Raw genomic sequence first — 24,161 nt, forward strand, 5'->3', positions numbered from 1 at the left:
AGCATCACAGTTCAGAGCAATCTCAAACTCTTGGGCTTAAGCAATTCTCTTGCCTCAGCCTCCCAAGTAGCTGGGACTACAGGCAACTGCCACAACATCTGGCTATTTTTTGTTGCAGTTGTCATTGTTGTTTAGCTGGCCTGGCCCAGGTTCAAACCCACCAGCCTTGGTGTATGTGGCTGGCACCATAACCACTGTGCTATGGGTGCCAAGCCATTCTGTGACTTTCTTAAACTCCCATTAAGTCCAGGCAAAACTCTTCTGTAGCCCAGTTCTAGTTATTTTGTTCATAGTAACTACAACCCGCTTTGGACTAAAGTTGTTTATATATGCATTTTATGTGAAGGGATTGTGTCCGGTTTAATCCCCCAGTTTCCCACAGTGCCTTACACAGAGTAAGCCCAATGTTGTTGAAGTACACCAGATGGGTATAAGTTTAATGCACCAAAAAGTTCACCACAGCATTTTTAAAATGGCAAAACAAAACAAAACTAGAAACAAACTTAGTGGCCAATAATAGGGAATTAGTTAAGGAAATTATGGTACACTTGTACTTTAGAATATTACGCAACCAACAAAAAATAAGCTTAACATGAATTGATGAAGGGAAATTTTTAGGCTATGAGGATAATACAAAAAAGAGACAAAATTATATACTGAGTAGTCACAACTCTACAGCTAATAAAAGCAAAATAAGACATTAACAGTCAAAAAAATATACACGTATAGAGAAAGTCTAGGAGGTCTTGTCATTAGAGGGTCTATGTGACTGGGTCAGAGCCAGGGAGGATGGGCAAAATATACCTTTTGTGACCTTCAGGTTCCTCTCTCCTTGCCATGGGGCAGACGCACAGTGACCTTGAAGGCAGGCAACTTGGTAAAGGATGACCAGCTATGGTTGGTGAGACCACCACTGGAAGTTTTCTTTTAGTCACTTTGTGAATTTTCCAGAAAGATCAAGTATTACAAAGAAAAATACAAATAAAACCTTTTCTTGACACTGGCTAGATTGTTTGGTAGTTCTTTCTTCTTAGTGGTCAGCTAGTTGTGAAAGCAAGGACCTACTGGGAACCAGCACACCCTCCCTGGGCCTGTGCTGGGCGGAGGGGAACCTTCAAAGGAGAACCAGTGAAAAAGGCAAAGAGAAAAGAGACAGGACGTTGGGGAAGGGTGGCTGACCCGGTAGGCTGCGCTCTGGGAAGTGGGCCTGAGATTCTCCCAGCGCCTTGTTTTTCTTCTGGAGTTGTTTTGATTTTCCTAACAGCCACTCCCTGTCTTTGAAAAGTACATTAGAATGTGCAGGCGTTTAAATTGGTCCATTGTAGCTCTAATTTCTTCCCTAGTGTGTGGTTTGACTCGCTTCCAAAAGCTCAACTTTTATTTTTATAAAGCAAGGAATGGAAGAGACAGAAACAAGTCTCCCCAAGTTTCAGATGACAGGACAGTGGGGCAGCATGGCTCTAATCACCAGACACAAAGAGGTTTTGGATAGCTCTTCTCACTGTAAACTCTGTGGCCTGTGAGGTGGTGGTTTGGTGACCTCAAGGTACATCAGATGGAACATGAGGGAGGCTAGCTGGGCTCTGGGGGCCTCAGGCTGACCAGTCTAGGGGCTGGGTTACAAGCACAGTTCAGGAGACCTGGGCCTCCTCTTGGCCCATTCTGCCAAAACATTTGGCTTTAATTCAATGAAACAAATAGGAATCCAGCACACAGCCCTGAGTGACAGACAGCAGGCATTGTCCCTGTCCTAGAGAAGCTCTCAGGTACAAGAGAAGCTGCACATTGAACACACATGAGGCTACAGGGGGTTGAGACACAAGCTGGGGTGGGGGAAGCAGGTCTGAACTTTTCTGTGAACTTCTCAGAATAAAAGCTTTAAATATCAAGAATAAACTGCAAAAAGTTATAAAGGAAACCAATCATGGTAACATCCAGGTACCAAATACTAAAAATCAAATTCATGAGATACACACATACACATTATTGAATCACAGGCCCTAACAATGGGCCCAATAGTTACTGTAATGTTGAAATAGTGCTGATTATAAACATTTCAAGATATCAGCAACAACTGTGATGCAGCCAAAAAAATATATGTGACAAAGTTCCAGGCACTTCCAATACCAGCGGGTCCCCTGTTTGTGCCTTATATGTAACTGAAGGATATCCTATTAGAGGGGAGTAGGATAGAGTTAGTTTCCCATCCAAGTTCATGGGTCCCTGAACTGTATCTGTAGTTCACTGTTAGTCCACGGGTCCTAGTTAAGAGTCCTGCTCTAGGCCTTCTAACAGCCAGTGGAAAGAAGAGCATGTTCCTTTAAGCATGTTAAAAATCTGAAAGATTAAAAAGCAACTTTGGGGTGGCGCCTGTGGCTCAAAGGAGTAGGGCGCTGGCTCCATATACCCAAGGTGGTAGGTTCAAACCCAGCCCCAGCCAAACAAAAACTGCAAAAGTAAATAAATAAATAAAATTAAAAATAAAAAGCAACTTTGTGGCTCAGCAAAATCCCATTCGCAGTTGATTTAAAGACTACCAGGAAGACATTTTTCCCAAGTGTCTTTCATAGAAATCTCACCAGGGGCCCTCATGACCTGGTCCCTTTGTGGAAACCAGAAACAGAGGTGGAGGCCTCGGGGTACAGAGTGTGAGTGGCCAGGTGGGTGAGATGGTGTCAGACCCTGCCTCAGAGGGAGAGCAGCCAGCCTCTCCTCTGGTCCTCAGTGAAGCTTAATGGGCTCCCGGCCTTTTTAGGCTTTGTGGGCCACATCGCATATTTTTCTTTAAAAAGGTAAGAAGCATTCTCAGTTCACTGCACAAAAAACAGACCACAGGCTGGACTTGGCTTATAGGCTACAGTGTGCTGACTCCTGCCTTAGAAGGTCCCAGGCTACAACGAGCAACTGCAGAAGGCCCAGCTGCCAGCAAAGCTAGCTAGTCAAGTGACCACAGGGATGTGTCTGGGAGAGGGCTGGCCTCAAGGCCAGAAGACCCAGAACTGGTTCTGGTGGTCTAAGCCCAATGACTCACTAGCTGTGTGACATCTGGCCGGTCACTTAACCTCTCTGGGTATCCATTTCCTCATATGAAAAATGGGAATAACACCTAGTTAGGGATTACTGAAAAAACTACTAACCCAGAGCTTGGAAGCAGTTCCTTTTTACCTAAATGCTTATGTGTCAGCTGGGGGTTTTCCTTCCTTAGGAACCTGCATCCAGACAGCAGCTCTCTAACTGTCTCAAGGTTGGTGTAGGTGGGAGCTGGGTTACTGGCTGTTAGACTAATGAACTGGAGCATACGAGTGGCTGCTGAGTGCCAGGTACTGAGAATCTGGAGACAAACCAGTGTGGCTCTGGCCCTATGGGGCTGGATACCCAGTGAGGGGTGTGGATACATAGCACAGGCCAGTGTGAGCCATGCAAGAGGGGAGGAGAGTGCCATGGGGCCACAGAGAAGGCGGGCTGGTCAGCAAGTTCTGTCTGCTGTGGGTACAGGAGTAGGCTCCCAATGTACTGGGGGAGGGGAGCTGGAGCATAGGAATGGGGGAGAGTCACTGGAGGAAGCTGGGAAGGGGGCAGGAACCAGGTCAGAGAACCTTAGGAGCCAGGTCCAAGATGTTAGATTTGACAGTGAGGACAATAGTCACTCAGCAAGTGTTGGGGATGCGGGGGAAGGGTTGACACAGCTCCAGGCAGGCCACCCTGGCCAGGGTGGGCAGAGGAGGGAAGTACTTGAACAGAAGTGGGCTGGGGCTGGAGGGTTGGAAGGATAGTGCAGAGATGGCAGCTTCACTCGGCCTAGGACAGGGAAAGGCAATGGGAGAGAAATTGTATCTCTAGATTGGTTAAATGGAGACAGTGTATATATATTTTTAAGAGACAGGGTCCTGCTCTATTGCCCAGCTAGAGCACCATGGTATAAGGATCCTCCCACCTCAGCCTCCTGAGTAGGCAGGACTGCAGTATGCCCAACTAATTTTTTTTTTTTTCCTAAAAAGTCTTTCTCTGGCTCAGGCTGGTCTCAAACTCCTGGCCTTAAGCAATCCTACAATACTGGGATTATAGTCATGAGCTACCATGCCCAGCCTGAAGATAGTATTATTATTATTATTATTATTTGAGACAGTCTCAAGCTGTTGCCCTGGGTAGAGTGCTGTGGAGTCACAGCTCACAGCAACCTCAAACTCTTGGGCTTAAGCAATTCTCTTGCCTCAGCCTCCCAAGTAGCTGGGACTACAGGTGCCTGCCACAACACCCGGCTATTTTTTTGTTGCAGTTGTCACTGTTATTTAGCTGGCCCAGGCTGGGTTTGAAACTGCCACCCTTGGTATATATAGCTGGCACTGTAACCACTGTGCTATGGGTACTGCCTGAAGATAGTATTATTATTAACAATAAAAGCCTGGTGCACTGGCTCACGCCTGTAATCCTAACAGGTATAATCCGAGGTGGGAGGAGTGCTTGAGCTTGAGACGAGCCTGAGCAAAAGCAAGACCCTGTCTCCACTAATAATAGAAAAATCGAGGCAAGAGGATCATTTGAGCCCAAGAGTTCAAGATTGCTGTGAGCTATGATGCCACAGCACTCTACCCAGGGCAATAGCTTGAGACTATGCCTCAAAAAACAAACAAACAAACAAAAAGGAGTTATGCATTTTTCCAAGCATTTTCAAACATGACAAAAAACCCACAATGTGCTCGGAGTAAAATACAAGCTGCTTCTATTTCTAAGCCACTTCTGGGACCATGTCTGGGGTGTGGCTGCAGGAGAGGGATTCTGGGCATGGCTCTGAGCTGGCCCACTGAATCAGCAAGAGGCCTGGCTAAGGGGAAGCTGATTGTTTCCAGTTCAGGCTGGTGCTGGTCTGTAGAGGAAACAGAAAGAAAATAGCCTTGGTTCCAGACCCTGCGAGGTTATCACAGATAACAGTTAGAAGTGATTATTTTTCTTGATGATGGAAAACTTGTGTTGGGGCAGAAGACAGAATAGTCTTGACACTGCATTTTCAGAAGACAGAACCGGGGTCAAAAGCCATTGCCCGGGAGACCAACCAGTCCCAGGAGGGATCAGTACAGGTGCCCTTTGAGAGAAGCTTCCAGAACCTGAGCGCCAGGCCTGAGCCATCTCCTCGACCAGAGAGACCTTAAATAGAGTCACAGAGAAAGCACAAGGCAAACTGAGGAAGCTGAAGAGCCATGGAGAAGTGTGTGGCTGACCGAAGGCTACTGGAAATGTGGTGGTGTAGACTGAAAAAAGGAGAAAAGACCAGCAAGGGAAGGGGAGGGTGCTAACATCTGTGGAAGAATGAGATGCCCACAGGGTTAGGCACTTGTCCCAAAGCCTCCTTTTCCACCCCCCTACATCTCAGTCTAAGAGAAAGCGCCCTCAGGGGCAGCAGAGGTAGAAGAGGGCTTCTGCTCAGGCTGAGCTCTGCGGCCTCCCCCAGGGCCACAGCAGCACGTCCTCCTCTAAGAACACCATGGGGCTGATGGGGAAAAGCGTGGCGAGCTCTTGCTTTGGGTATGTTGGACTCCAAAGCCCATATGCCTGTCTCATTAGGCCACATCGCCTCTAAAATGAAGTCCAACTTCCTTAACACCAGGATCTCCAACAGCACTGCCCCTGGGTGGCTGCAAGTCTACACTGGGCAGGGTCCAACCAGGCAGGGGAAACCCACTCTAAGTCCAGCTGTGAACCAGAGGCAGGTAACGAGGGGGTGAAGGAGCTGCACAGAGCCAAAGGGACTCCAGAGGTCAACCACTAGGCTGGAGAGACAGAAGAACCTGTGTCACCAGACACAGGTTGGGGGACACCAAGCAGCAGGAACTGGAGCCCAGAGGAGACACAACCACTGCAGAAGACCCTACCCAGCATGGGGAGGCTTGGAGAAACTCCCATCCTTCTTCTCGGCCTCAGCCTGTGGACTTACCTCTGGCCCTGCCAGAAGCCAGCACAGGGGAGCCTGGACAATGCAGTCTTCAGAGACTGGTCCTCCTACATCCTGGGGTGGAGCAGGGAACAGGGAAGAGTGGATGTGAGGGCCCCAGGCCGGAGCTGCACAGGCTGTCCACTGGAACACTGAGAGTCCATCTGGACACCAGCTCTCTTTGCCCTGATTCCGGGTCCAAGATCAACTGGCTGAGCTGCAATTTTGTCTCTGGGGACCAGACTTGCAAGAAGGACAGGATACTGGCACTGACAAGAATGCCTCATGGCAACTGCCTGCCAGGTCAGCAGCATGGATTACCAACTGGGGCTCAAAGTCCTATCTCCTGGGGGGCAGCTGGCTAAACTCCTGCCCTGTCCCTCCCCTGTGCCAGGGCTGAGGCTGCTGGGCAGTGTCCCTACTTGGCTCTGCAGTGTCATGGGTGAGGGTCAGACATCCCACCAGGAGCAGATTAGGACAGCCGCCTGCCTCAATCCCTTCAGTATCCTAACAGCAATTTTAAAATGCTCTGGGAATCTGTAAACATTGTAATACTTCTTGCCACTCAATGATCCAGAAGAGCCTCTAAGAATCCTGCTCAGGACCTACCCAAATCCCACAAGGGAATACTCCTTAGACATGACACTAAAGCCCTCCCAAGCAAAGAGAGGGACAAAGCCAGGTTCACAGAGCAAGCATCATGTGGCTGGCATTATTTGTCCCATTTTACAAAGTTGGAAGCCGAGACTCAGAGAAACAAATAGCCTGCCCGAAAGTCATGGATTTGGGATTAAAGATAATAACAGTAATAGCCAACTTTGCCTGGCATTCTGTATGCGCCTGACTCTGTGATACAAGATTGATAGCTATTGAATCCTTTACCCTGAAAAGACCCAGTGAGACACTTAGTTGTTTTTTTTTTTTTTTTTGACACAGAGCCTCAAGCTATCCCCCTGGGTAGAGTGCTGTGGCATCACAGCTCACAGCAACCCCCAACTCCTGGGCTTAGGCAATTCTCTTGCCTCCGCCTCCCAAGTAGCTGGGACCACAGGCAGCCACCATAACGCCTGGCTATTTTTTGGCTGCAACCATCATTGTTGTTTGGCAGGCCTGGGGTGGCTTCGAACCCACCAGCTCAGGTGTATGTGGCTGGCGCCTTAGCCGCTTGAGCCACAGGTGCCGAGTCGACACTTACTATTTATTATCCCTACTGTATAGCTGACAGAACTCAGGCTCAGTGATACTGAGATGCTGCCCAAAATCACAGGCAGGACTTGAACCCAAGATGGGCTGAGTCCACAGTCTTTGCTCTTAACCCTCACTGTCCTACACAGTTCCAAAGTCCTGCCTGGATCTCCCAGCTACTGGTGTGGGGATCCCAGGTGACCGGCCCTCTGTGGGCAGTTGTGAATAAGCAGGTGTAAATCCAGGCCTTGCTTCTGAGTTCAGGACAACCTGAGCCCTCAGTGAGCAGGCAGCCTCGGTCACACTGTGCCTCATCACTCCATTTCTGGGCCAACCCAATTGCATGTGGACATTTTGTTCTACAAAAAGGAAGACATTGGAATTCAGAACCCAGTAAACTCCTGCTCCCAGGGCAGCCCTATGAGCCATGTCATCCTGGCACTTCTGCTCTGTCAACCTGGCCAGGGGCTGCCCACCCACCACATGCTGACCAAAGTTCTGGCAGAGGCATGCTTCCCTTGCTGTGACTCATTCTCTGTCCCGTGACTCATTCCTGCCCTGCCACACACAGTTTCCACCCTGTTCTCTCTTTCTCACTCAGGTCGAATTTTAGGAACTGAGCTGCAGCTGGTTTTAATCCCAAAGCTTATTCCATTGGATTCTGGATGCTCTCTCTTGTTTACTTATCACCAACATGTTGGAGGGACGTTATCGTCCAGAGCACTGAGAGGATGGACCTTGCGACTCTCTCTAATGTGGCATTAGCAGAAGGTGATTCAGAGAATAAAGTGTGTGCAAAGGAGGGATGGGCACTCCCAAGGAGCATGATGTGGCCATTGGACCAGGCACACTCGAATCTTATTTAATCTTACAATGACCCTCCAAAGTAGCTGAATCTAGAGTTAGGAACAATTACTGTTTACTTTACAAGTAAACCAATAGAGGCTTGGACAGGTTAAGCCACACAGGCTGCAAAAACACTCTGTTTCATTGGTTATGAATGGTTACACAGAAAACCCCACTCTGTAAGGAAACCGTAAGGTCCGCTTTACAATTACAGCCACAAAGAGGACCAGCCAACAACTGCTTTCAAGACAAATGCTCCAAAAGCCATTTCAGTCCACCCCGCCATCAAAGGGAAATGATATTTGGCAGTGAAAGGCAGCTGCTCTCTGACCCAGCTCCATCCCAGATAGGCTGACTATAAACCAGTATTGCCAACCACTCTTAAAGGAGCTAAGCCCTACAGGCACAACAGGCACAGTCTGGAGGACACCAAGATTTCCGCCTGGGAAACACTGGCCTTGGCAATGCAAATACAAACGAAAGGGCTGAGAAGGCACAAGGGCATCTAGGAGAAGTGAGGGAATGGTGGGGCGGGCTGCAGTGCAGGAACAGGGAGTGTGCAAGGCCCAGAGATGGTCCCCAGCTGTGGGGGTTAAGAAGGGTGAAGGCTAGGCCGTGAGGCTGGGCCCAGAGGAAAGGCATCCCTGTGGCAGGGCAGGTGGAATGGGTGACACCCTAGCTCCTGGGACCAAGTGTGATTGGCTCAGGCTCTGGGAAGGCAGCCAATCAGACTCTGCAAGGGAGAGCTCTCTGATTTTTCTCACGGGGATCCTGAGGGACAGCCTGGCTATGGGTGACAGCAGGGTGCTGGCAGTATGGGTATAGCCCGTCAGAGGGTAGGCAGGGGATGGCTGTTCACTGCAGGTCAGAGAGTTAGGGCACAGGTCCTGTCCTGGCTGGCACATTGAGTGCCACATGCCACAGGTGTGAAATGGGCAGACCAAACAATGCAGTTGGTTGCATTGGTTTTTTACACAGTGGGTGTGAAATTAATTTAAGGGTCTTGATCTAAAATGCTTTGTAAGGAAAGAAAATAGAATAGATGGGCTCGGCACCTGTAGCTGAGTGGTTAGGGCGCCAGCCATATACACTGAAGCTGGCAGGTTCAAGCCCTGCCTGCTAAACAACAATGACAACTGCAACCAAAAAAATAGCCAGGTATCATGGCAGGCACCTGTAGTCCCAGTTACTCAGGAGGTTGAAGCAAGAGAATTGCCTAAGCCCAAGAGTTGAGGTTGCTGTGAGCTGTGACGTCACAGCACTCTACTGAGGGTGACATAGTCAGACTCTGTCTCAAAAAAAAAAAAAAAGAAAGAAAATAGAACAGAATGGAAAACATCTCAGTGCCTCCAGTAGACAAAGGAAGGATCAATGTTGTTTTGTGAGACTTTTGGTTGTCTTATAGATGTGTTACACATGCGTAAGTGTAAATGCATTTCTTGATGACAGCTGTGATTGCAACAACAACAATAACAACAACAACAAAGACAACAAACCAATAGATTAGGGATTAGGTCAGCAGTTCTTACACTTGAGCAAACCTCAGAATCCTCCTGAGGGCTTGTTAAAGCACAAAACATTGCCCCACCCTTAGTTTCTAAAGGTGGGAGGGGACTGAGAATGAGCTCTTCTAACCAGTTTCTGGGCAATGTTGCTGGGGCTGGCCCCAGGGCCTGAGCAGCGCTGGATTTGAGGATGTGTATTGGAGGATGTGTAAGGCTCCTGTAGGCTAGAATTGATCATTCCAACTGTGGGGCCTGTGTACCTGACATATTCCTACACACAGCCTGGGGGGAGGTTGGAACTTGGTGTTACCAGCTTAGAGTCAAGGTGGAACAAGATTAGAAATGGTAAAGCAGGCCAGGCGTGGTGGCTCACACCTGTAATCCCAGCACTTGGAAGGCCGAGGAGGGTGAATTGCCTGAGCTTACCGGTTCGAGAGGAGCCTGAGCCAGAGAGAGACCTCCTCTCTAAAAATAGCTGGGCATTGTGATGGGCGCCTGTTGTCCCAGCTATGCAGGAGGCTAAGGCAAGAGATTGCTTAGTCCAAGAGTTTGAGGTTGCTGTGAGCTATGATGCCATGATGCTAACAAAGTGAGACTCTATCTTAAAAAAGAAGAAAAAAAAATGAATGGTAAAGGATCGAAGTTCACTGAACCCCTGCCTTTCCTGCCCCCGCTGCCTCAGGCATTTGTTTCAGAGCAGGTGTCCTTTTGGAGGATTGGGTAGGGGGCCTCTGCTCCCTTTCTATATTCTTTTTTTTTTTTTTTTTGAGACAGAGTCTCACTTTGTCACCCTTGGTAGAGTGCTACGGCATCATAGCTCACAGCAACTCTCACAGCAAACTCTCAGGCGTAAGTGATTCTCTTGCCTCCGCCTCCCGAGTAGCTGAGACTATAGGCGCTGGCCACAATGCCCAGCTATTTTTTAGAGAGGAGGTCTTGCTCTGGCTTAGGCTGGTCTTGAACCAGTGAGCTCAAGCTTCAGCCTCCCTTTCTAAATTCTGACGTATTCTCTTCACATGGCTTCCCTGGCTTCAAGACAGCTGCATATGTAGTGACCCTTCTGTTCAATTAACAGACCTGAAGACACTCCCCTGCAGGCAGAATACACAGTCCTGAGAGCCCCTGAGGCACCTGAGGGAGCTGGCTGCCCCCAACTAGGGGCAAGGCACCCTAAACCACAGGGCCACAAGAGCTCCAGCCTCACTCCTGAGGCCACCTCTCCCTCACAGACCCTGTTCCCTCCAGGAACACCTGAACACCCAGTGTTGTTTCTTGCACACGCCAGGCCTCCTCTCCTCCTTGCTCCACCGTTGCCTGGCCTACACCCCTCCCTCTAGGGTACCCAGCATCCCTGGAGGCTCTGTCTGGAGGCTGCCTCCTGCAGTAAGCCTTTCCTGCAAGTGGTGCCTGCTCTGTCTGAATATGAATGAGCAGGACTTCTCCCACCTCGCCCTAAGGACCAGCAGAGTCTCAGTGGGAACAAGGGGTCGGGGCTGGGTTGGTGAGGATGGCAGCCTGCAGCCAAGGGGTACACTGTCCCTGTACCGCCACCTCCTTCAGCTCCATCAGCACAATGCAGGGAAGAAGGGAGGAAGCCTTGTGAACCCTCTGGAAGCCTGAGGAAGTAGCCTTTCCCTGCCCACATGCAGGGGAGGGAAAACAACACCCACACTCTCAAGTGCCTGCAGATGAAACCTTCAAGGCCCTGGTCCCTGAGGACAGTTGTCCATCTAGCCTGGAGCACGACCAATCCCAGCTACTATTCCAGCCTCTAATACCGGGGCCTCAGGGGCTGCTGAGATCCGGCTGAGTGAGGTGGAACCAGCAGCATGTCCACGCCCTTGTACTCGCACCTGCCTTCACCTAGCCCAGTGACCAGCATCCCTGGCAGCACCCTGGGCACCGATAGATGCCCATGTACCTTCTCCTGACATCTCTCCAGGGTCCTACTGGCCTTGGGAGTCAGAGGTGGGAGTGGACAAAGACCTCCTCCTCCCCTGGTGTTTCATGCCTTCTCTCTACAGAGGGAACATCCCCAAGCCCTCCAGACCTGCCTGGCCAGCTAGCCCTACCTTCCTGGGCACTTGCTACCTGGAAGCAACTGCTTCCTGTTGGACTGTCTGTGCTGCAGCCCCAGAGACCAGGTCACCTGGCCACAGTTCTCCTCAGCTCTCAGCCCCTAATAATACTTGGACAGGGCTCAGCGCCTGTAGCACAGTGGTTACAGTGCCAGCCACATACACCAAGGGAGCTGGGTTCAAACCTGGCCCAGGCCAGCTAAACAACAATGACAACTGCAACAAAAAATTGCTGGGCATTGTGGCAGGCACCTGTAGTCCCAGCTACCTGGGAGGCTGAGGCAAGAGAATGGCTTAAGCCCAAGAATTTGAGGTTGCTGTGAGCTATGATGCCACAGCACTCTACTAAGGATGACATAGTGAGACTCTGTCTCAAAAAAAAAAAAAAAACTTGGACAGAACTTTTAAAAGAAAGATATGGCTGCACAGTGATCGCTGACCCCACTCCTATCAACATGAACTACACAAAGAATCAAAAACTTGCCATAGAACTCATGGTCTCCAGAGAAACTTTTCCTAGACTCCAAATCAAAAACCTCTGTCCTGAAGGATGAAGTCATCACTTTTCAGGGACCCTCAAGGATGGGCCCTAACTCCACCTAACCCCACAGTCCTAAATCACTACAGTCTCCTGGCCCTGCAGACACCACACTGAAGATGCTTCTGGAAGCTTAGAGTCTGGATGCCACATTCCCAGGGAGTTCTACCTGGAAAGTCCTTCCCGTACCCTGTGTCTCCCCACCCCTCCTCTTCTTCTAGCAGACTCTTCCCTGTTCTCGAGACTCAGCTCACAGCCACTCGGGGCAACACCTTTTCAGCCTCCACTTCCCCCAAAAGAAATGACCTCTCCCTCATTTGGGTCCCCATGGATTCCATGCATACTACCTTTTATGGCACGTCTCCTAAGCATCTTGCATGGATTTTCCCATGTTCTCCTCCCAACAACCCGGAGAGGTAGGGACTATTATTATTCCCATTTCTCAAGGAGGAAACTGAGGCTCAGAGTGGCATGGCAAGGTCAGGGACAGGGTGAGAACGGGGAACAGCACCCCCACCACACTGTTCGTATTTGTTGGGGTATATGTATCACAGGAGCTCCCTGAAGGACAATGTCAGATTCATCTTATTGATTGACTGGCTGGAAATTAGGGTTGTCATTACTTTAATAGCTTTATTGGAAGTGTAATTAATGAATAACAAACTTCACATATTTAATCTTCACGTGACAATTTTTGATGGATACACCTATAAAACCATCACCCCAATCAATGTAATGAACATCCTTATTGACCCACAAAGTTCCCTGACCCTCTTTATAAACCCTTTCCCAGGAAACCATTGATCTGCTTGCTGTCACTCTAGATTAGCTTGCATTTTCTAGAGTTCTGTACATGAATGGAATAATACAGGATATATTGACCCTTGAACAACACAGGTTGGAACTACGTGAAACTACTTATATGTAGATCTTCTGTTGCCTCTGCCACCCCAAGACAGCAAGACCAACCTTCCCTCTCCCTCCTCAGACTCCTCAGTATGAAGATGACCAGGATGAAGACCTTTATGATGATCCACTTCCACTGCATGAATAGTAAATATATTATCTTTTTCTTATGATTTTCTTAATAACATTTTCATTTCTCTAACTTATTTATTGTAATAATACAGCATACAATACATATAACAAACACAATATGTGTTATTCAGCTATTTATATTGTCAGTAGGGCTTTTGGTCAGCACTAGGCTGTTAGTAGTTAAGTTTGGGGGGAGTCACAAGTTATATGCAAATTTTCTTTTATTTGTATTATTTTTTAATTTTGGTGGATTTTTTTTTTTTTGGTTGGTAGTTTATTTGTTCTTGAGACAGAGTCTCACTCTGTTGCCTAGGCTGCATGCCATGGCATCAGCCTAGCTCACAGCAACCTCAAACTTCTGAGCTCAAGCAATCCTCCTGCCTTGGCCTCTCAGTGCCAGGATTATAGGAGTGAGCCACTGTACCTGGCTGATACATAAATTTTCAACTGTGTAGTGCCTGGTTCTTCTAACCCTCACATTGTTCCCTCACATGGTCAACTGTACTATATTATTTTTGGGGGGGTATCTAGCTTCTTTTTTTTTTTTTGAGACGGAGCCTCAAGCTATCCCCCTGGGTAGAGTGCCATGCCATCACACTCACAGCAACCTCCAACTCCTGGGCTCAAGTGAGTCTCCTGCCTCAGCCTTCCAAGTAGCTGGGACCACAGGTGCCCGCCACAGCGCCTGGCCATTTTTTGGTTGCAGCCATCATTGTTGTTTGGCGGGCCTGGGCTGGGGATTCGAACCTGCCACCTTAGGTGTATGTGGCTGGCGCCTTAGCCGCTTGAGCCACAGGCGCCGAGCCAGGTATCTAGCTTCTTTTACTCAGCACAATTACTAAGATTCATCCACATTATTGCTTGTATCGCTGTTCATTCCTTTTTATTGCTGAGTAATATTCCTATGCCACAGGTAGTTTATTCATTCACCCACTGATGGACAGTTTCTGGCTATGACTAATACAGCTGCTATGAACACTTGTGTGTGGACACACGTTTTCATTTCTCTTGCATAAACACTTAGAAGTGGAATGGCTGGATTGTATGTTAGGTACACATTTGCTTTTTTTTTTTTGCAGTTTTTGGCTGGGGCTGGGTTTGAACCTGCCACCTCCGGTATATGGGGCTGGCATCCTACTCCTTGAGCTACAGGCACTGCCCCTATCCTATGTTTGCATTTTTAAGAAACTGCCAAACTGTTTTCCAAAGTGGCTGTACCACTTCACCTTCCTACCAGCCAGGTGTGAGTTTCAATTCCTGCACATCCTCACTGACACGAGGATGGTCAGGTATTTTTTTTTTTTTTGTAAGGCAACCAGGAAACAAAGTTAATTGAGGAAGAGAAAGGTAATTTACAGAGTTAAGAGCAAGCTATAGGCTTACAGAACAAGGTGCATTCCCCACACACAGAGAACAGACCTCTATTGCCAGGGCAAAGAGGCCTATGGTCAGCTTTTTTAATCTTAGCCCTTCTTATGGATAAATAATATCTCATTGTGTTTTAATGTGCAGTCCCAAATGACGAATCATCTTACTCAATTGAACATTTGTGATCTAGACACCTGACTGACCTTTCAGGCTCTGTGCCAAACACTTCCTAGGCATCGCCTCCTTTAAGGTTCCCTGGTATGCTCAGCACCAGGCCTGTTGGCTGAAGGCTATGGGAGTGAGCAGCTGAGTGACTGGGAGTCATGCAGCCAACAGGGATCTGATCCAACCCCAAGGGCTTTGCCAGCCAACTCCTTGAACTCAGGCATCTCTCAGAAAAAAAATGGCACCATGAACCAATAGCCAAGAGCTTGTAAAATTAGAAAAACAAATGAAGTCACCCCTAGCGCATAAGGCTCTCTGAGCTCCCAAAGTGCATTTCCCAGGGGCTTCTATTCCATCCTCCTATAGGTCCCAGACAGGTCCCTGGCATAAGGGTTAAAATCAATTTTGTGGACCTGATTCCAATCTAGCTCCCCTGAACTTTGAGCCCGTTGTTCTCCTTTGAACATTAAATGCACCTGGGCATAGCCCTTGCCTATTTTAATCACAATACTTGGGACAGACATGGACACATGCTTGCAAATATTTATGAACAGAGATATAAACCTGGGAATGCACATAATACCTACTACCCTTGTTGGGTGTTCAGTAGATATTCAAAGTGTCCAGTTTTTTCTTTTTCTTTCCTTTTTTTTTTTTTTTTTAACTAAAAGAAGTATGAAACCAAGGTGAGCATCTCTCTGCCTTTAGCAGTCCTTGATATACAGGTTCTGCTCATTCAGGGGAACTGAGAAAGGCAGGAGTCAGTAGTGAGAGTGGACATCAGCACAGACTCTGCCAACCCCAAGATACAACCCTTCATCAGGCCACAAATGGATAAGGGGGCATGGGTTCCACTGTGGCCTCTGCCACCAACTACCTCCCAAACCCCAGTGTCCTCATTGGTAAAATGCGAGCAATAGTTGCCACCTGACTTCTGTCCCCCACTGAGATGAGTGAGCTTTAAATTAGAAGGTTGTTGTGCAGAGAAGAGCACATTCCAGTCACCTTCAAAAAAAAAATTTTTTTTTTTTTTTGAGATGGAGCCTCAAGCTATCCCCCTGGGTAGAGTGCCATGGTATCACGCTCACAGCAACCTCCAACTCCTGGGCTCAAGCAAGTCTCCTGCCTCAGCCTCCCAAGTAGCTGGGACTACAGGCGTCCACCACAACGCCCGGCCATTTTTTGGTTGCAGCCATCATTGTTGTTTGGCAGGCCTGGGCTGGGGATTTGAACCCGCCACCTTAGGTGTATGTGGCTGGCGCCTTAGCCGCTTGAGCCACAGGCACCGAGCCTCAAAATTTTTTTAATATAATCACTGTTACTAAGGGAAATATATGCTGCTGAGAAGCCCTGCCCTATCCAAATGTGAACAGCCATCATTATCTTTTGTTCTTGCAACCTTACGGCTAATTGTACCATGTTACCATGTTACCATGTTACACGTATAATAGCCATGGGCTATAATATTCAATCATAAGGTGGGCACAGCATGTTGGAGTAAATGCTACATTGTTACAGGCTGAAGTCCAACCTATAACAACTAGAGACCTTAGTAAGAGCTACCCCTGTGCCAGGTCATTTTCTAAAGCACTTTACAGTGTTTTAGAAGCAAATACCCTATCAGCTAGATGCTATAATAATATATCCCTATCTTACAGACAAGGAAACAAGGCACAGAGATGTTAAATAACTTCCCCCCAAGCATGCAGAGTAGGGATTGCAACTTGAGCAGTTTGGCTCTGAGGATTGCCTCTCAACCCTAAACTGTATTAGTGGATAGGTGTTCAGCACTCACCCGTCAGTGTGCTGTGGCTGGTTAGAGAGTCAAAGGTGTGAGTAAAGTACTGGCTGTAGCTGGATGGCAAGGGAAAGAGCTGTGAAGACTTGCCTGCAATGGCCTTACTCCATAGCTCAGCCTGACACTCTGAAGGTATGGCCCAGACAAATGTTTGCCACTTGGAACAGGCCTGGGGTCCTATTGGCAAAGCCACGCATTGCCATCCACCTCCTTGCACCTGTAGCTCATGGTACACAGGACGAGCCAGCATACCCCACTCAGCTCCAGATCACTGGCTGATATGTCTGTCTTCCCTTTGGAATGCCACCCTTAAGGGCAGGGCTGCATCTCATTCACTCTGGGTGCTCAGGCCTAGAACACAGCTGGCCCAGGGGAGGAGGGAGAGCTGCTTATGAAGTGAATGTGCACAACACCAGCAGCCTTGGGAAGGCAGGGCTGGCTGTTATGGAGCCATGCCAGGGTAGGAAGTCGCTGGAACAGCCCTTAGTTTGAGACTGGCTCCAGATCTCAGGCTGCGGATCATGGCTCATGGGATGAAAGGAGCACATGAAATGTTCATGTGGAAACCTACCTAAATCTCAGAATATCACAATCAGTTAAGTTCTCAGGAATTTTCTTATCCAGATGTGCCATTTTATAGATGGGGAGACTGAGGCTTAGTGAAGGAAATAGATATTCGTAAGATCTTGCAGATGCTCATTGGCAGAGTTATGACCAGGACTTATCTTGACACGAAAACACCTTGTGCCTCCTGTAAGGGGCATTTCATTTCTTCAAAATGACCCACAGAGAAAGAAACAACTGACCCTCATCTTTATAGACAATTTTCAACAAGGAAGCTGAGACAATTCAATGGGAAAAAGATAATCTTTTCAACAAATGGTGCTGGGATGACATCATAAACACATGTGAGAAAATAAAGTTAGACCCTTATCTCACATCATATACAAAAATTAACTCAAAATAGATTAAAGAACTAAATGTGAGAGTCAAAACTATAAAACTCTTAAGAAAAACACACATAAATTCTCCTGACCTTGGATTAGGCAAGTTTCTTAGATGTGATACCACAAGCATAAGTAACAAAAGAAAAAACAGATAAAGTAGACACCATCAAAATTAAAATCTTTTGTGCTCCAGAGGCAACAAACCAACCAACAAACCAACTAACAGAAAAAAACAAAAATTGATACTATCAAGAAAGTTGAAAGACAGCCCACAGAATAGGAGAAAACTTCTGCAAATTACATATCATATCTGTTAAGGTACTTATATCTAAAACATTCAAAGAACTCTTAAAACTCAATAATAAAAAGACAGCCCAATTATAAACAAGGCAAAGGATATAAATAGACATTTCTCCAAAGAAGATGTGCATATAAATGGCCAATAAGCACACTGAAAAGCTCAGAAAAGACATTCAAGGTCATTAGCCATAAGGCAAGTGCAAATTAAAACCAAAATGAAATAGGACTTCATGCCCATTAGAATGGCCATAATCAAACAGATGACAAGTGTTGGTGAAAATGTAGAAATATCAGAACTCTCGTGCTGCTGATAGGAATATAAATGGCACAGCCACTTTGGAAAGCAGCCTGGCAGTTCCTTGATTGATTAGACATAGCGTTGCCATATGATCCAGCAATTCCATGCTTAACATATATACTCAAGAAAATGGAAAATAGGTTCACACAAAAACTTGTAATAAGCATTTGTGACAGCTTATTGGTGTGGAAGTGGAAGTAACCTAAGTGTCAATCAACTAATGAATGAATAAATAAAATGTGATCTGTGCATACAATGGAATACTATTTAGCACTAAAAAAGAATTAAAGCTAAGCATGGTGGTGTGTGTCTATAGTCCCAGCCACCCAGAAGGCTGACCCTGGAGGAGGTCTTGAGCCCGGGAGTTCAAGGCTGCAGTGACCTATGATCACACCACTGCACTCTAGGCTAGGTGACAGAGCAAGTAGATTAGTGGTTGCCTAGGGCTAGGGAGTTAGAAGGGTTGCAGATTAACGGCTAAAGAGGCAGGGTTCTTTCTGGAGTAATAAGAATATTCTAAAGACTCTGTATGGTTAACTGTGCAACTATGTGAATATAATAAAAGGCACCAAATTGTACACTTCAAATGGGTGGATTATATGCGATGTAAATTGTATCTCAATAAAGCTGTTTTAAAAAATCCAGAAATCCAAAACTAAGAAAGATTCAAACTGACTTAGTTTAACCATTCATCTCTGCTTGAATTTCCTTACAAGTAGACCCACTACAAGGCTCCCAGGACTCTTGCACACCTTTAATGACAGGTGACTCACTACCTTCTTGAGACAGCCTATCCCGTTGTCATATAGCACAGAGAAGGATATTCTACCTTCCAGGGAGCTAAAACTTGTACCCTGTCAATGGTGTGCCAATGTAAAGAAAGACAAAGGCCTGCCTGAGATCTTTTTCAAAGTGGACAGTGGCGCCTTCCACGTACTGAGCATGTGCAAGGCTCCATCTCACCAGGCATTCATTACTGCATCTGATCTTTAAGACAACTTTGAAGCTTGGCATCATTATCCCCACTTCTGAGATCACGGAGTCTCTGACAGATAAAATGGCTTGATTCTAAAATCTCAGAATTGTCACTGTTACTGCCCAGCAGGCAGAGGTTGGATCGGAACCTGGGTCTGTTGAACCCTAGAGCTTCTGCTGACCCAGGTGCATAATTTGGGGGTTGACATTCCTGTGAGGAACAAACCCTGAGAGAAGCTACTCAATTCAATTCAACCGAATAAGTTGATAATCATCATTTATACTGGAGAGGCAGGTCCTAATATTTATTCCCACTATCCAGATGAGGACACTGAAGTTGGGAGAAGTTTAATGCATGGCCTGCCCCGGGTCCCAGAGCTGGTTGCTGGGAGCCCAGGAGTCAAATCTAAGATGACTTGACTTCCCTTATCCAGAAGTGCCTGGCACATTTGGGGCCTACAGGTTCCACAGCTCAGGGTCCAGATCAAGAACTCGGAATCAGAGTGTTGAGGGTATTAGACATAGAGGAACACCAGATAGTCTTGGAGCCCAGCGGAAGAAGTAATGATTCTGGTCAAGAGTCCAGGAGCTCAGAGAGAAGGAAACACCCTAGCTGAGATAGAAGGGATAAGATGAGAAGTGGGAAAGGGCAGAATAGGGAGATGGACCCATGTGAGCAGAATCTGGGAAGTGGAAAGGGTAAGGCTGAGGTCAGGCTGCAGGGTGGGCTTGAGAACTGCTAGCAAAGGTAAAGAGAAGGGAGCAGTGTGGAGAGCAGGCTGTGCAGGATTCCAAAGGGTCCTTTGGGTTTTATTCTGTGGGTGACAGGGATCCAACGTGGGTTTGCAATCACTGGAGCGGCATGGCCTCATCAGTACATGGTAACAGGATGCATGAGCTGGACAGGAAGGGCTCTCTGGAAGCCACATTTGACCAAGCAGAGCCCTAACAACATGGCACCATAGGTCATATGCTAGGAAATGCCTTTTTTTTCCTACAGAATCTCACTCTTTCATCCTGGGTAGAGTGCCATGGTATCATAGCTCACAGCAACCTAAAACCTTCGGGCTCAATCAATCCTCTTACCTCAGCCTCCTGAGTGGCTAGGACTACAGAGGCCCACCATGACACCGGGGTAGTTTTTAGAAATGGAGTCTCACTCTTGCTCAGGATGGTTTTGAACTCCTGAGCTCAAACAATCCACCCACCTTGACCTCCCAGAGTGCTACAATTACAGGCATACCCTACCATGCCCTGCCTGGAAATCCCTTGTAAAGTAAAGTGCCACTGAATCCTGAGGTACCCTTTTCACTATAAACCCGCTCTTCCAAAAAAACCCCCAAACAAACAAACAAACAAACAAACAAACAAAAAAGCCAAGAATTCATACAGAAGGGTCTTTTCTCAAAAACTGATTAAACTTGCAAACATCTAGTGAGCTCTGGAGAGCAGCCTCCATTCCACTGAAGGGTGTCCGTCCAAAGTTAGTCCTCACTGTTCCCTCTCCCCCAAAAAACACCCCACTGTGCACACCTTGGCCAATGTCATGTGACCTTGGAGTCGCCTGCTTGCTGCTACCCTGCCCTCCATCCTGGGTCATCTGCCACCCTGTGATTGCCCTAAGTGTTAAGGTCATCATGGGTTTTGACCTTTGGATGCCAAAGAAGGTTCCTATGGGTTAGGTAAAATATCACCAAAACCAGTCATACTGATAAAAAGTTCCTATGTCGGCTCGGCGCCTGTGGCTCAAGTGGCTAAGGCGCCAGCCACGTACACCCAAGGTGGTGGGTTCGAATCTAGCCCGGGCCCGCCAAACAATGACGGCTGCAACCAAAAAATAGCCGGGCATTGTGGCGGGTGCTTGTGGTCCCAGCTACTTGGGAGGCTGAGGCAGGAGACTCGCTTGAGCCCAGGAGTTGGAGGTTGCTGTGAGCTGAAATGCCATAGCACTCTACCCAGGGGGACAGCTTGAGGCTCCCATCTCAAAAAAAGAAAAAAGTTCCTATGTGTGAGATTACCTGGTGTGTGCCAGGCACTGGGAAGACACAATAAAGGCCCCATCAATTGCAAAGGCAGGAGTGACTGTGCCACTTTAGAGATGGGGAAACTGAGGTCGGGAAGGTCCAGCTCTCCTGCCCATGACAGACAGCTATGAGGCATAGAGCTGGGAGCAAACCCAGGCTTGCCTGATTCCAGCACCCACACCATGCTGCAAGATGGTCAGCAGAATGCGGAAGTGAGTCAGGAAGGCAAAGAAGGAGGGTTTCTGTTTGAGTCAGAACAGGATTTCCCATCACACAACCGACCAACTGCAGAGACAGACAGGGTGGGGGGAGAACCCCAGTGGCTCAGGCTGGCAAAGTACCCACCTCAGGCCAGCCTTTCTGTGGTGAGTGTGCCTGAGATGGGGATATCCCGAGAGGCATGCAAGGCTTGGAGTCACTGCTGATAGGCCTGGCAAGGCCTCCACAAGAAGTCTCTTGAGAGTATGGCTTGAAATGAATCAGGCAGAAGAGACTGATGGACACCTGTGGGGACCCTGGACTCGGGTTCCAGGAACTGAAGGCTGAGCAAAACGCAGCTCACTCCCACCACTGTCCTCTGCCTTCTCCTTCCACTCAGCAGGCCCTGCTGGTGAAGGTGAAGGTGTGTCCTCAAAGGACTGGAGGTCACAGGTAGAGAGTTGAGCCTGGCCATGCCATCTTCCAACCAAGAACCACACCAGGCCCAGCTTCTCTCCATCCCAAAGCTTGGGAGACGCTTAATTCATTTTATGACAAATCTCATTTCACAATCTACTCCATACAGACATTGCAGTTGGTGCTGGAGATCAAAGAGACAAACCAAACCAACAAGATCCTGCTGTCCTGACAAGGCTTATGCTCTTGGGTGACCTGACAGCTCAGTGCCCCTCTGCTCCTCTGGATAGTGGGCATACTCAATATCTGTGGATTCCTCTCTTGCCCCCAGCGTCCAGGTAGCTGGGACTATAGGAACATGACATCATGCCCAGATAATTTTTTCCTATTTTTTGTAGATGGGAGTCTCCCTATTGGCCATCCTGGTCTTGAAGTTTGGATTTCAACCTGGCCTCCTGTAATCCTCCCACCTCAGCCTCCCAAAATGCTGGGACTACAGGTGTGAGCTACTGTGCCTGGCCTCCCGGGACACTTTCTAATAACTGCTAAGGATGCAAAGCTGATTGCTGCTGAAAAACTGTAATAGCCTTAGCCAAGTGGATTTAACATTTCTGACTTCACTTACTCACCTTTCAAGTGGGGATACTAGTAGTATAAGCTCCTTACTACTCATTTGAAGTGAGTTAATGCTGGTAATGTGCTTGGACCAGTGTTGGTACACAGGAGGTGCTATGGAAGTGCTTGTTAAATAAATAATAAATTTGCAAAGTGACAGTTCTCCTAAGGGGGGCAAAACCAAAGATGCAACCTAAGAATCCAGCAAAAAGGAAATGGCTAAGGAAAGTTTGTGACATCTGTCCACTCCATGGAATATTCTGGGCCATTTACAATGAGAAATTAACCTCCTGGAATAATACATGGCTGCAGAGCAAAAAGGGCCTGCTGGGAAATCCTGGGTACACTAGACCAAGGGTTGGCAAACATTTTCTGAAAAGGACCAGATGGTAAATCATTTAGGTTTTGCAAACTATATGGTCACTGTCACAACTCTTCAAATCTGTCGTGGTGGTGTAAAAATAGCCATGGATAATATGTCAATGAATATGGCAGTGTTTCAATAAAACTTTATTTATAAAAAACAGGTAGCATTTGGCCAGGAGCCCACAGTTTGCCCATCTCTGCTCAAAAGTCATGTAAAAACCAAGCCAAAAAAGATGAAGATTGTAAAGAACATAGAACAATGTAGATCTGTGAAATCATCAGTACATTTATAAAATTTCAGTTTCCTTAAGGAGGTATTAACAATATTTTTTTTAATTAAAGGTCTTTAAAATTACATACTAATCACAAATTAAAAGATTTCATGGTTCCCTTAAACTTTTAGAATAAGAGTATTAAGCCCATTGCTCCCATTATGCCATCCAGAAAAGGTATAAACTTTAAAGTATGAACAAGCTTGAACTGAACTGGCTTCTCAATCTACTAGCTGTGTGACCTAGCAAGTTTATTAGCTTCTCTGTTCCTAGTTTCTTCACTTTTAAAATGAGGATAACAATGGTACTATCAACATGCAAGAGTTGGCACTGGGCACAGGACACAATAGGCTCTCAGTACAAAGGTGCCACCTGTCAGTCCCACCCAGGCTGGATCCTGCTGACCCTGAGTCTATGGCAGCGCCAGGGATGAGGCTGACTAGAAAACCCAGCCTGCTTTACTTTCCAGCTAAGAAAAAATTCCCTCCATAAATTCAGGTTTAGTTTACAAAACGAGAAAGAACCACTTGGACCTTGCTTTTAATTCAGTAAATGGCATCCCAGCCTGAGGAACGGCAGGGCTTGTTCCTGGGAATTCTTGGGGGATGCTTCCCTTCATTGCTGAGGAAAGTGGCCAGTTTTGCAGAAGGCAAGGGGACCAGAGTCTTCCTTTGACAGAGAGGGCTTGTGGGGAGGGCCTTTCTGACTTAACTAAACCCTTAGTCTAGCACCTGGGAATTCTTGGGGGATGCTTCCCTTCATTGCTGAGGAAAGTGGCCAGTTTTGCAGAAGGCAAGGGGACCAGAGTCTTCCTTTGACAGAGAGGGCTTGTGGGGAGGGCCTTTCTGACTTAACTAAACCCTTAGTCTAGCACCTCACAGCCTCCCCCGAGCAGATCCAAGATGCCCAGTGGGACAGAAGTCCTTTTGCATCCAGTTCTGCAGCCTCACCTCGCCCCTTCCTACCTCTTCTGCTTGCAGTAGGAGCTACGTGTGGCTCCCCGTCCACATCATGAGGTTTCTGCCTTCAGTCTTTGCTCCCTCTGGTCCCTGTGCCCTTCTCTGCCTGGCTACATTCATCCAGCGACTCTAACAACTGCCTCCAGGACTTCCAGGACTTTTCAGAACTTACACTGCTGAGGACTTACCAGGGATGGGCATTGTGTTAGGTGTTGGTACATATCTGCTCAATGAGTCCTCCCACCCATTATTTTTTTTTTTTTTTGAGACAGAGCCTCAAGCTATCCCCCTGGGTAGAGTGCCGTGGCATTACAGCTCACAGCAACCTCCAACTCCTGGGCTC

The 24,161-nt window shown here is 47.5% G+C and overlaps 1 protein-coding gene across 2 annotated transcripts in view; it reads right to left on the reverse strand.

Annotated features, from left to right (window-relative positions):
• Window positions 1–24,161, reverse strand: part of SYNE3 (spectrin repeat containing nuclear envelope family member 3) — an 89,562-nt gene that overhangs the window by 48,004 nt on the left and 17,397 nt on the right. Inside the window, exon 1 of one of the 2 annotated variants that reach the window (XM_003787019.3) lies at window positions 5,930–6,203. The exons of the other annotated variant lie outside the window; for it this stretch is intronic. The gene's annotated coding sequence lies outside the window, so the exon portion shown is untranslated. Of the gene's footprint in view, window positions 1–5,929; window positions 6,204–24,161 lie in introns of those variants that run through there. 2 annotated transcript variants of the gene reach the window in all.

The sequence above is a fragment of the Otolemur garnettii genome, unplaced genomic scaffold (genome assembly GCF_000181295.1).
Source record: "Otolemur garnettii isolate 467f Iridium unplaced genomic scaffold, OtoGar3 scaffold00020, whole genome shotgun sequence".
In the NCBI taxonomy this organism is placed as follows: Eukaryota; Metazoa; Chordata; class Mammalia; order Primates; family Galagidae; genus Otolemur; species Otolemur garnettii.